This window comes from Tupaia chinensis, unplaced genomic scaffold, assembly GCF_000334495.1.
Source record: "Tupaia chinensis unplaced genomic scaffold, TupChi_1.0 Scaffold148012_1, whole genome shotgun sequence".
Lineage (NCBI taxonomy): Eukaryota > Metazoa > Chordata > Mammalia > Scandentia > Tupaiidae > Tupaia > Tupaia belangeri.
The window spans coordinates 240,865-252,610 of record NW_006207862.1 but is presented as its reverse complement, the minus strand read 5'-3'; the positions used below and the strand labels follow the sequence as shown (position 1 = coordinate 252,610).

Genomic DNA, 11,746 nt, shown 5'->3' with positions numbered 1-11,746 from the left:
GACAGTCTGAGACAGACAGTGGGCATGCTGGGATCTATCAATCAGGCTTCTGCCTTGCTGTGGCCCCTGTGCTCTGCTACTTTCTACCCTATGGCCCTTTGATAATGGTCAAAAGTTTCTTTACTGTTCCAATGAGTTCATTTGGACAGCTAAGGAACGTGGGATTGGGGCAATAGGGAAGGATTTTGCCGAGTGCCCAGAGTGGTGAGTCCGGACCGTGGAGGAGCAGTTGGGAAAGCCCAGTAGCTAGACTACAAGGCTCCATTTACAATGTACAGTTGGGTTATCTCTGGAAAGTTGCGTGCAAACCTGTAACACAGGAAGGGAAACTGAATGGCTGGAGGGCAGGAAAGGAAGCCCTACTTTTCTCTATGTACCCTTCGATAACTTTTAAATTTTCATTTGCAAGTACTACCTATTCAAGTGAAACTAATAATGTGTGATTATCTGAGAAGGAAGATACAAAGAGAGTTCTTTCCTCTACTGGTGCTAAAGTAGTTCAAAAAGTGAATCATTGTGGCCTGCAGGTGGCATGGTAGCTAGAGTGCTGGACTTCCATATGGCTGACCATGATTTGAGTCCCGGATCTGGCAGCTTGCTTTCTTACTCCTCCACTCCCTCTCTGTCTCTCTCTGGTGAGTGCATGTACAAATTAAAATAATAATAATGATGAAGATGATGATGATAAAATTAAATAATTCTTACAAAAAATAAAAAGTGAGTCGTTGACCTGACAAACATTTTGGAGTTCATACTGGGTATCAAGCACTCCACTAGGTTCAAGAGACTTGGCATCACCCAAGACAGAGTCTCTTGCCTCACAGAGATTCTAGTCAGGAAAGCAATTTAGAAAGACAACAGTCAATGACCGTGTGGTGTCAGAAGCATGATGATGGGAAGTACAGTCACTATGGAACTACAAGAAAGACTTCTTTGCCCAGACCTGGGAAAGCTTTGCTGGACCTAGCGATGTCCAAGCTGAGACCTGGAGGTACATAGGAGTTAGTCAGGGGACTGTCAGAGAGTTTGAGGCCTGGAGAAAGCCTGGGGAACAACACATATATGCGAAGAATTCAGGGGCCATAAAACATTTGGCTGCTTCCCTAGAATTGCAAGCAGACTACAGGACTAGAATGTCAAGTTTAGAGCAGAGGTGTAGAGAAATACAGCTAGAGAGGGAAAGTCAGATCATGAAGCATTTTATAAGCTAGTTTAAGAGCAGTCACCTTGAAGGCAGGTGTGGAGCCCTGGGGGATAGGAGTTGTTAATAATCCACATGCTCTGCAATACTCTGTTGTACCAAATGCTGGAAATTTCGACATGAGTTAACTCATTTATTCCTCCCAACAAGCCCTTGAGATTTTTCAAAGAATTATTTTATTTTATTTTATTGATTTTTTTTAACATGATAGGAGAAAGAGAAAGAAAGAGAAAGTGAGAAAGCAAGCCGTCAGGTCTAGGATTTGAACTGTGGTCGACCATATGGGAGTCCAGTGCCATACCACCACGCCACAGGCTGACCTCAACCTTTGAGATTTACAATCATTTTTCTCTGTTGTATGAATGAGGAAACTGAGTCTCAAAGGTTGAATCCAGCAGGAAATATGACGGGGTCACATAGGAAATAGTATAGATGTCTAGTCATAAGGTAGCCCAGCAGAGAGCTGGGGTCTCACCCAGACAGGCGCTTGGTCTCCTTTGTGTCCTTCCCATTCAGCTGGAGCATTGGTTCTTAACAGGGTGGTGATTTTGTCCCTCATTTTTGGTTGTCACAACTAGGAGGGAATGATACTAGCATCTAGTGGGTAACTAACATCCTACAATACACAGGACGACTACACACAGCAAAAAACGATCTGGCTCAAAATATTGGTAATGCAAGGTTGAAATGTCATGATACAGAGGATAAGTTGTAGAGGGCAGGCACAGAGGGGTAGCCAAGGGATGAGTGTGAGAGCTTTTGAAGGGACATATAAAAAGGTCTTGTACATATTGTACATACTTGTGGACAGTGGACCAGGAGGGCCATTTGACTAGGGCCTCACATTTATGTAGGGCCTTACGTACAGACCTTAAATGTGTAGAGTCATGCAATTGTCACAGAGCCATACTCAGTAGCAAGAAGCAGGGATCAGCTATAGCAAAGCCTGGGGATGGACTCGGCACATCCTTTCCCACTGTGTTCCGGCTGCTCCCAAGCACCTAGTAGGTAACCAACATCTAACTAATAGTCTCTTTTGAACTTAAGAGAAGACTATTAATGAATTTTCCTAGACCTCTAGACCTATGCAGCACTGACTCTGAAGGATTTCTCAGGGCCCTTAAGGATACAAGCTGGCCACCTCCTCACAAGCATAGTCTGACAGGCCAGAACACTCAGCTCTGATCCTCCTGAGACATTGTACCCAAGTCCAACATTTTTGGTCAATGTATAATTTCAAAGAATTGTAGCACCCAGCAGCTAGAAGACCAGAGACCTGAGAAATATAGTCAAAATCCTCATTGCCTGAATCTGCTGTTCTCACAAATTCCCTAATCATATCTTTTTTTGAGAGAGAGATTTTGCTATAAGGTGTGTGTGCTTGCCAGAGAGACAGAAAGACAGAAAGCGAGAAATCAACCCCCCAAGGGGATGGCCACGCCATAGTCCCTTCTCCTCCACTCTCCTCTCAGGATTTGGGGCGTGCACGCAAATGTGCCCAGCATGAGTTTCAAGCCATCAAGTCTCAGACTCAAACAGCAGCTGACTGTGGGAATCCAGTTCCTTAACCGCTAGGCCACCTGCTGGCCCCAATCCCTAATCATATCATTTAAAAAAAAAAGAATTATTGTATGTTATTTATTATTATCATTTTTCAATTTTATGAGAGAGAGAGAGATAAAGAGAAGAGAGAGAGAGAAAAGAGAGAAAGTGAGAACGCAAGCCACAAGGTCCAGGACTTCAGCCGCGAGTCGACCATCAGGTAGTCCAGCACTTCAACCTCCTCGCCACCTGCCAGCCCTTCTAATCATATCTTAATATAATACTTTTGCCTGGGTCAAGAGAGGACATTAAGTGGGTTCCAGCTGCCTAGTCACATATTTAACACAGCAGTCACAAGTTCTAGTTTTTCTTTGTCTTTTTCTTTCTTTCTCTTTCTTTCCTTTTCTTTCTTTCTTTTTCTCTTTCTTTCATTTCTTTCTCTTCCTTCCTTCCTTCCTTCCTTCCTTCCTTCCTTCCTCCTTCCTTCCTTCCCTCCCTCGCTCCTTTCTTCCTCTTCCTCCTTCCTTCCTTCCTTCCTTCCTTCCTTCCTTCCTTCCTTCCTTCCTTCCTTCCTTTTAGTTATTTTTTTAAATTTGCCAGAGGATGTGTGTGCTCACTGGAGAGAGACAGAGACAGAGAAGGAAAGTGAAAAACAGTACCCTCAACACAGGGAATGGTCATCCCACGGTTTCTTCTCCTCCATCTCTCCCTTCTCTCAGAATTTTGGGCACACAAGTACACACTCCCAGCAAAGTTTTCAACCTGCTGAGTCCAGGACTTGAAACACTTCGTTGGCCATGTGGGATCCAGCCACCTTAACCACCACACCACCAGCTGACTCCCTTACTTATCTTTCTACCTATAAATTCAATTCAATAATACAAACTCCAGAATGGGTATAGGCCCTTTTTATTAAAAAACTCAGACTCTAAGGTGTTTCCCCCCTCATCTTTCCCTTTAATTTATTCATTTCTTTCATGAGAGAGGGTGCAATAAAGAGGTACCCCTAACATGGTTTTCATGTCATGATCCACTCCCAGTGTCAGCTGGCTTGGATCTTGGGTATATGTTCATGCCAGGAGTACTTGGGTAGGTCTGAGCCCAGGACCTTTCCCACATGTGTCCAGTTGTGCTACCACTGTAGTACTGCTTGGTCCCAGGTGCAGGTCTCTATACAAAGCATAGGTTGAGGTGAATAGTTTCAGGGATTCTTTGTTGTTGGGCACTTGAACCCCTGAATGTGTTAAACCCTGCAGAGCTCTTGGTTTCTGATCTTCAGTTCACCTTTTAACTATTTCCTTCTTGTTTTTGTCTGGCTCTCATTCATCTCTCAACATATGTGAAACTGGGTTTCCCAGCAGGTCATGGTCCTGTCCCAAGCCCACACAAGCCATCTAAGTTCTGCCTCAGTCATCTCTATTGCTTCTCTTCTTGCCCTGTCTTAGCCCTTAGATGAACTATTCCTAGGGCCTGAGATCTAAGAACTCTTAGGAAGATCTACCCTCCTCCAACATCCAAAAACTCACTGTTATATATTATAAGAAATTATATTCTTAGAAATGTCCTGTGTTTCCCAAGTGTCCACATAGGAATTCTGTGGTATGTTAATAGGTAGCAAGTAGAACAAAGAGTTTTATAGCCAAATAAGTTTGGGGAATGATATCTGAGATATATGAGATTAGTTTCTTATCTACAACACGACTTTTCAGATCCTTAAGTAAGTTATAGACAGGTTAAATGTCCATGAAAGCAATTTATACAGCTCATAATCCAGATCTCAAAACTATTGAGATCAGATGTATTTGGGATTTGGAACTTCTCAAATTTTAATAAGGTAACAGGATAAATATGCTATTTATTCCATAGCAGCCAGCATAGTTGGGGGGGGGGTAAAATACAACACATACTTCTGCAGCAGAGCATATGGATATTCATACTAAGTAGGTTAAATAAAATATCTGAAAAGCCACATCATTTTAGGTCAAGTTTTACCTCGAGTTATTAAAAAAAAAAAAAAAACACAAACCTTTTAGTTTGCAGGACATTTTGGACTTCAACAATGGATACAGAATGATGAACCTGTATGTGATGTTCCTCAAATTTATTTGACCTCAGCACCCTCTTTTCCAGAAGCATCTAGCAAGACTAGTGTTATAAGGCCTCCAGAAGGCAATTTGGCTATTTATCTATTCCACAGCCTTCCTGGAAGAGCACACACAGTGCTCACACTTTAGCCCTGATGGCTAGATGAGATAATTCTGATCTACACGCTGAGTAGAAATAGCAGATTTGGTCAGGGGGGTCATGGCTTAGCCTTAAGAAAAAAAAAAAAAAAGGAACACAAAGAAGAGCAACACTGAGGAAATATGGGTAGTCGTCCTCTGTTAGCTTTTGAAAATTTTCCTTTAAAAGTGATTAGCCTTTCCTCCTTCATTGTTGTTTCTACTGCAAGAAATTGTTACTGTTAGTGTTGCTACAAGAGGGATGCAGGCCAAGGGCTGATGCTTACCCTGAGGGTAAAGGGCCAGGCTTCCTGTTGTTCTGGCCTCCATGTTTCAGCCCAGAACTGAGGTGACCTGGCATGCACGCCTAAGGCTAGTGTCCCCTGGGTAAGGAGAAGGATGTAGGATTTCTGGAGGATTTCCAGGAGAACTTCCTGCTCTGACAAAAATAACACAAACACAGGAAAAGGCTCTGGGGCTTAAAGAGAGGGGATAAAGGACCAGAGTGGAAGTCTTTTGTGATGGAAGACTATATAGAGTGGATAGGGAAAAGATAATTTTCCTTCTTGCTGTCCAGCTATATTCCTCAAGCCAGCTGATAGCATTTCTCCATGGCATGAACAAGTTAAGAGTCAGAAAAAAAGTCTAGTAACTTTTGACCCCCTCCTCCTTCTTTTCCACTCTACACTTTATGTAATCTCTCACAATGGTCCAGACCATGGGGGTTGAGGAGGAGAATGGGCAGTGGGCCAGGAGGATCATTTGACTAGGGCGTCATGTTTATGTAGGGCCTCAGATATAGACCTTAAAATGTGTTGAATGATACGATGTCACAGAGCCACAGTCAGCCTCACTCAATGGGATCAGCAGAAGATATATACATCCTAAACTCAGTTCCATCACCAGCACTATAGTGTGCAGTAAATTTGTATTATTTTCATACAGCTTGTGAATTGCCCATCATGTTGCATTCTATATTTATATATACCTACATATGTGTATTTGTGATTGTGTAAGTATAGCATGTGTGGGTGTCGCAGCATTAACTTGCTAATTGTAAATACTTGAAATAGATTGTGATTTTAATAAACTTGTTTGGGCATTATCAAATGTCTATCAGGAGCTTTAAAAATGGAAGTAGTGGGAACCAGCAGTTAGTGTAATGGCTATGTCGCTGTACTCCCACGTAGTCGGACCGCGGTTTGCGTCCCGGACCTGGTGGCTTAAAATTCACGCTGGGCACGTGTGCGTACGTGCCCAAGATCCCGAGAGGAGAATGGAGGAGAAGGGATTGCGGCGTGACCATCCCCCCTGGGGGGTGATTTCTCACTTTCTGTCTCTATGTCTCTGTCTGTCTGGCAAGCGCACGCGCCCTATAGTGAAAATCTCTCAAAAAAAAAGAAAAAAGAAAAAAAGAAAAATGGAAGTAGTAAACCTGTTTTTTAAAATAATAAAATGGAAGCAGCCTAGTCCTGTCTTCACTCTAAGAAAAGTAAGGCGTCTCTAGGCAGGAGACTCAAAGAGACTGAGCGCCTCTCAGGATAGGATGCTACACCAGCCTGGTCCTGTGGGAACCTTTCTCTGCTTCTGCTCTCTTTGGCTTCATCTGCATCACTCTGGCGGCCTCTGCTGGGCTGGTGGTGAAAGGCGAGTGCAGACGGGTGGTGTCCAGATTCTGACTGGGAAAGGAGAGGCTCAGTTAAATGGCCTGATAAGCAGTGTGAGGACCTTGGAATCAGAAGGGACTCAAAGAAGATAAGCTCTGTTTACCTCAAAGTTGTTTATGCCATACTAGGGGTTTAAGAAATTGTTCAGATAGTAGAGTTGAGGTAGGTTGATGAGTCCAAATCCGAGAGCAAGATGGCTGAGCCTAGGGAGAGAAAAGTTCCACTGCTGGGTGGGACTTAAGTTTTTCACTTCTGCTTTCTGACTTCATATGGAGACCATGAAGGGCTTGATCTCTGAGCAGATCAGTCGTCCTCTTCCATACAGCTGGTTGGGTCATGAACTCTCAGATTCTTGTTGAGACCTCTTGGCCAAAGCTGAGTTCTCAGATCCAGCAGTAACTAGAACACCTTTTCCCAAAGGCATACAGGAGTCTTAATAAATCATTTAATAAAATGCCTCTTCATTGTCCTGTGCTATTTATCCCTATTGGGTAGATGGTAGGATTCACTCCCCTAAACCGTTCCCTTAGCAGTCTAGCAACCAAGTGGGGCCCAGTGAGTATTTGAGATAAAAATAATGCATGGGAGCCCACAGCTTAGTGCAGCTGCCACGGCTAGTGTTTTGACTGAAGCCAGCATCAGGTTATTGGGAAAACAGAGCCTTTTAGATCTGGCAAAGGTTTGCTTCAAACAGAAGACAGAAGCTTTAGTCATCATGAATAAAGTGGTTTATGTCACTACAACTTGCCTTTCCTCCTTCACCTTGATTCTCATCCAATATTGCAAATGGAAACACTGAACTGCAGAAGAAAATAGCTTAGATTCATATGGCCAAAGAACACTTGTGTGAAAAGTTTGGGGACCTTAGGTTGTTAGTGGTAGCCTCCCAGATTCTGTCCTTTTTCTGTTCTGTACATTACCAAAAGCCTATCAGGAACTGCAACAAAACTAATTCTGTGGGTTCATGAGACAGATTAAGAGTTTCTGAAATCCTGCCCTTCTCTACTCACATGCCCATATTAGCCTTGGCAGGTGGACTGCACAGACCCTTATGGATTCAACCACAGGAGGGTGGTCGATTTTATCAATTAACGATTAAGAGGAAAAGCAGATTTGTAATAACTGAAAAAGTCCACTTCTAGATCTGTCTGTGTCTAAGAATTAGATTTGCTTGGATTGAGAGAAAAACTGGATTCATTTGAAAAATGAGTTTTGGTCTGATAATCAGAACAGTTGTGAGAATTAAAGAAAACTGAAGGACATTTTAAAATATTTTTACTGTTTCTGTTGTTATAGAGTCATAAAATTATACAAAATTATAAGACATATTTTAAACATTATCTTTAAAATTCAGTATTTTGAAATTTTGAAAGTTGTTTGTCAACTGTCAAGAATTATGGAGTATGAGCTATGTAAAGTAAATGTTTGTGGAAAAATGTAAAAATAAATAAATGAAAGAAAAAAAATATTTTTACTGTTAAAAAAAAATAGACGGGCAAGCCAGTGGTATGGTGATTAAGGCAGCTGGATCCCACATAGCTGACTGTGTGGTTCAAGTCCCAGACCTGGCAACTTGAAAAACACTTTGGGCACATGTGTCTAAAATCCCCAAAGGTGAGAGAGATGGAGGAGAAGGGATTGTGGTGTGACCATCCCTCACATGTGAGTGTTTTCTCACTTCCTACTCCCTTTGTCTTTCTGTCCATTCCAAGTACCCTCTAGCAAATTAAAAACAAAACAAACAAACAAACAAACACTACAATACAAATTAAATGTGTAACTTAGTTCAGTACTATAAAGTAGAATCACTCAGGTTGAGAACTAAATCTTTGTTAGCCTTCCCAGAAGACTTTCCATTTTCCCTGTCCCAACCAAAACTCCCTTTCCCCTCCCGCAAATCACCACTCTTTCGAATTTTGTAGCAATCAAGATGAATATTTTGGAGGCCAGCCTCTACAGATAAGCCTATACTTACTACTTTTAACACATGGGTTAGTAAAAAGGGGGATATTTTAATTGTTCTTTGATTAGGAAGGGTGACTACGGCTCGAGATTTAGCAAAGGATGAGAGGCTGGATCTCAGCAACTGAATTATATTGATTTGCTAAAAGTGAGCCCAGAAATAGGAAAGGAGGTCCCCTGCAAGTAGAAGATTTGCAGTGTCTTACGCTCCATGGGATTAATGTCTGGAATGTACAAGGAACTCCTGTAAATCAACAGAAGAAGGCCAGAAATCCCTTGGAAAAGCAAAGAAGGACTAAAGTAAGAAATCACAGAAGGGAAATCCGGAGTGCTGGCAAGGGTGTGAAAGAATGTTCAACCTTAGAAGCATTCTGAACACTACAAATGAAAACATATCGCCTTGTGCCAATTAGACTGGCGAAAGTTAGACAAATCGGGTAATAGCTGTCAAGTATTGGCAAGGAGGTAGGGAAAAGGGAACCACTGTTGGTAGGATTATAAACATATAGAGCTATAGTGGAAGCCATGTGACTCTATTCTATGAATTTAAATCTGCATGTACCCAATGAGCCAGCAATCTTATGTCCTTAATGGGAAATAAACACACATCTTCTTCAAAGGATTATGTGCAGAGGCAACCTAGGTGTTCCTCACTAGAAAAACAGAACTAAGGGACAAGCAGTTGGCGTAATGGCTATGTTGCTGGACTCCCATGTAGTTGACCATGGTTCGAGTCCCGGACCTGATGGCTTAAACTCACGCTGGGGCACGTGTGTGTGAGTGCCTAAGATCCTGAGAGGAGAATGGAGAAGGGATTGTGGCATGGCCACCCCCCCAGGAGGTGTTTTCTCGCTTTCTGTCTTTCTGTCTTTCTGTTTTTCTGGTGAGCACATGTGTCCTATAGCAAAAACCTCTCCAAGAAAGAAAAATAGAACTAAAATGTGTGATTGCATATTGTGCAGTATTGTCAGCCACAGTAAACTAGATGTACTTAGAGCCACATAATAATCTTTAAAATATATGTAATCTAAATAATATCTATGGCATAGTATCATTTATGTAGGTTAAGGTCACATCTATCCACAAAAGAGCACTACACATCTTTAGGAATGTGTATACTGAGACCAGCAGATGGTGTAATGATTATGTTACTAAACTCCCACGTAGTCAACCATAGTTTGAGCCCAGGACTCGGTGGCTTAAAACTCTCTCTAGGCACATGTGCAAGTGTGCCCAAAATTCTGAGAAGAGAATGGAGAAGAAGAGATTGTAGTGTGGCCATCCTCCCTGGGAGGTGATTTTTCACTTTCTGTCTCTCTGGCAAGCGCATGCAACCTATAGCAAAAAAAAAAAAAAAAAAAAAAAAAACCTCTCAAAAAAAAAAAAAAAGAATAAAAAGAAGGACTGTGGGGACCAGCAGTTAGCGTAATGGCTATGTCGCTGGACTCCCACATAGTCGACCGTGGTTCGCATCTCGGACCTGGTGGCTTAAAACTCATGCCAGGTGCATGTGCGTGCGTGCCCAAGATCCCAAGAGGAGAATGGAGGAGAAGGGATTACGGTGTGACCATCCCCCCTGGGGGGTGATTTCTCGCTTTCTGTCTCTCTGTCTCTCTCTGTCTGGTGAGCGCACATGCCCTAAAAGAAAAAAAAAAAGAAGGACTGTGTGTATATAAACAAGAACATATATTAAACACATTATAATGAATTCCTATGGGGCGGGGAGAAGGATGAATGAATAGGTGAATGAATGGGGAAAAAATGTAAAATAGAGGGCAGGTACCTACCAGTGATGAATAATGGTGTATCATGAACTCAAGAGATTTGCCCAACTCTCTGTACCAGAGAGGGAAAAAATTGTGAAAAGTTTCACAAAGATGATCACCAGGAGTTTCCCCTTAATGACTGGAGTAGTTGGTAACTATATAAAATTTGGTTAGACATATTAAAGGAAGGATCACAAAGATCATCACAAAATGCGTTAGACATCTTAGGGAAATTTCAAAGTGGGACATGGATTGTGTGTAAGAAAGCACGTGAGGGCCTAGGCCCATAGGGGCCATGCTAGGAGAGTCTTGGGGTTGAAATTACAGTGGTGTGCACAGGGCAGACACACACGAAAATGCCAGAACACAATGGATCCAGTGCAGTCCTGGGTAAGATGTCTTCTGATAGGTGAATTTCCTAATAGGAGTGATCCTACTTAGAGAAGGGACTGGGATTAGGATTTATTTTATCAGAGCAGTGCTTAGAGGAGACCTCATGTTGATGGGTCCCCAAAAGCAGTATATGGAAAATAATATAAGGAAAGGAAATATTAGACCTGAAAGCAAGGACATTGAAAAGTATAAGAAGGCACTTTGACCCTGTATGAGCACTAGATGTGGTGGGGAAAGAAAAGGAACAATTTAAAGAGTTGAAATTTGTAAAAACTTGAGGGTGGGCCTATTTCTGGTGATTTATAGAGCTGGCAACCAAGAGCCGCCCCTGCTACCATCAACATGGAGAACTGTACCAAGTCCCATTCTTGGTGCTTAAATGTCCCAACCTGAAGCTGAAGAAACTGCTTCAGGTGCACATGCCATTGTCCATGATGGTGTACGCCCTGGTGGTGGTGTCCTACTTCCTCATCACTGGAGGAATAACCTATGATATTATCATTGAACCTCCAAATGTCTCCTCTCTGACTGATAAACTCAAGCATCAGAGGCTGATAGGTTTCTTCACCTACAGAGTAAATGGGACAACAAATTGTGGAAGGACTTGCCTTCAGCTTGTTGTTCACAATGGGAGGTTTAGGTTTCATCATTCTGGACCAAGCCAATGCAGCAAATATTCCCAAAATCAATAGGTTTCTTCTTCTGTTCTTTGGATTTGTCTGCATCCTATTGAAGTTTTCCATGGCTAGAGTATTTACGAGAATGAAACTGCTAGGCTACCTGATGGGTTAGAGTGCCTTCTGAGAAGAAATCAGTGTATACTGGATCTGCTCCTACTGATGAAATTGTAAAGGCTGTACCAATCCTTTATGAAATGTGGGAAAGAATGGTGAACAGTAGTAAAAGAATTATCTAGTGAAGACAAAGGAAATGGGCTAAAGTTTGGACTAGAATTTCTTGGGATCAAAGAAACAAGTTTATCACACTATTTTT

The 11,746-nt window shown here is 42.2% G+C and overlaps 1 pseudogene; it reads left to right on the top strand.

Annotated features, from left to right (window-relative positions):
- The first annotated feature begins 864 nt into the window (after positions 1-864).
- On the top strand, positions 865-11,545 carry LOC102501979 (oligosaccharyltransferase complex subunit OSTC pseudogene; annotated as a pseudogene).
- Positions 11,546-11,746: the final 201 nt, after the last annotated feature.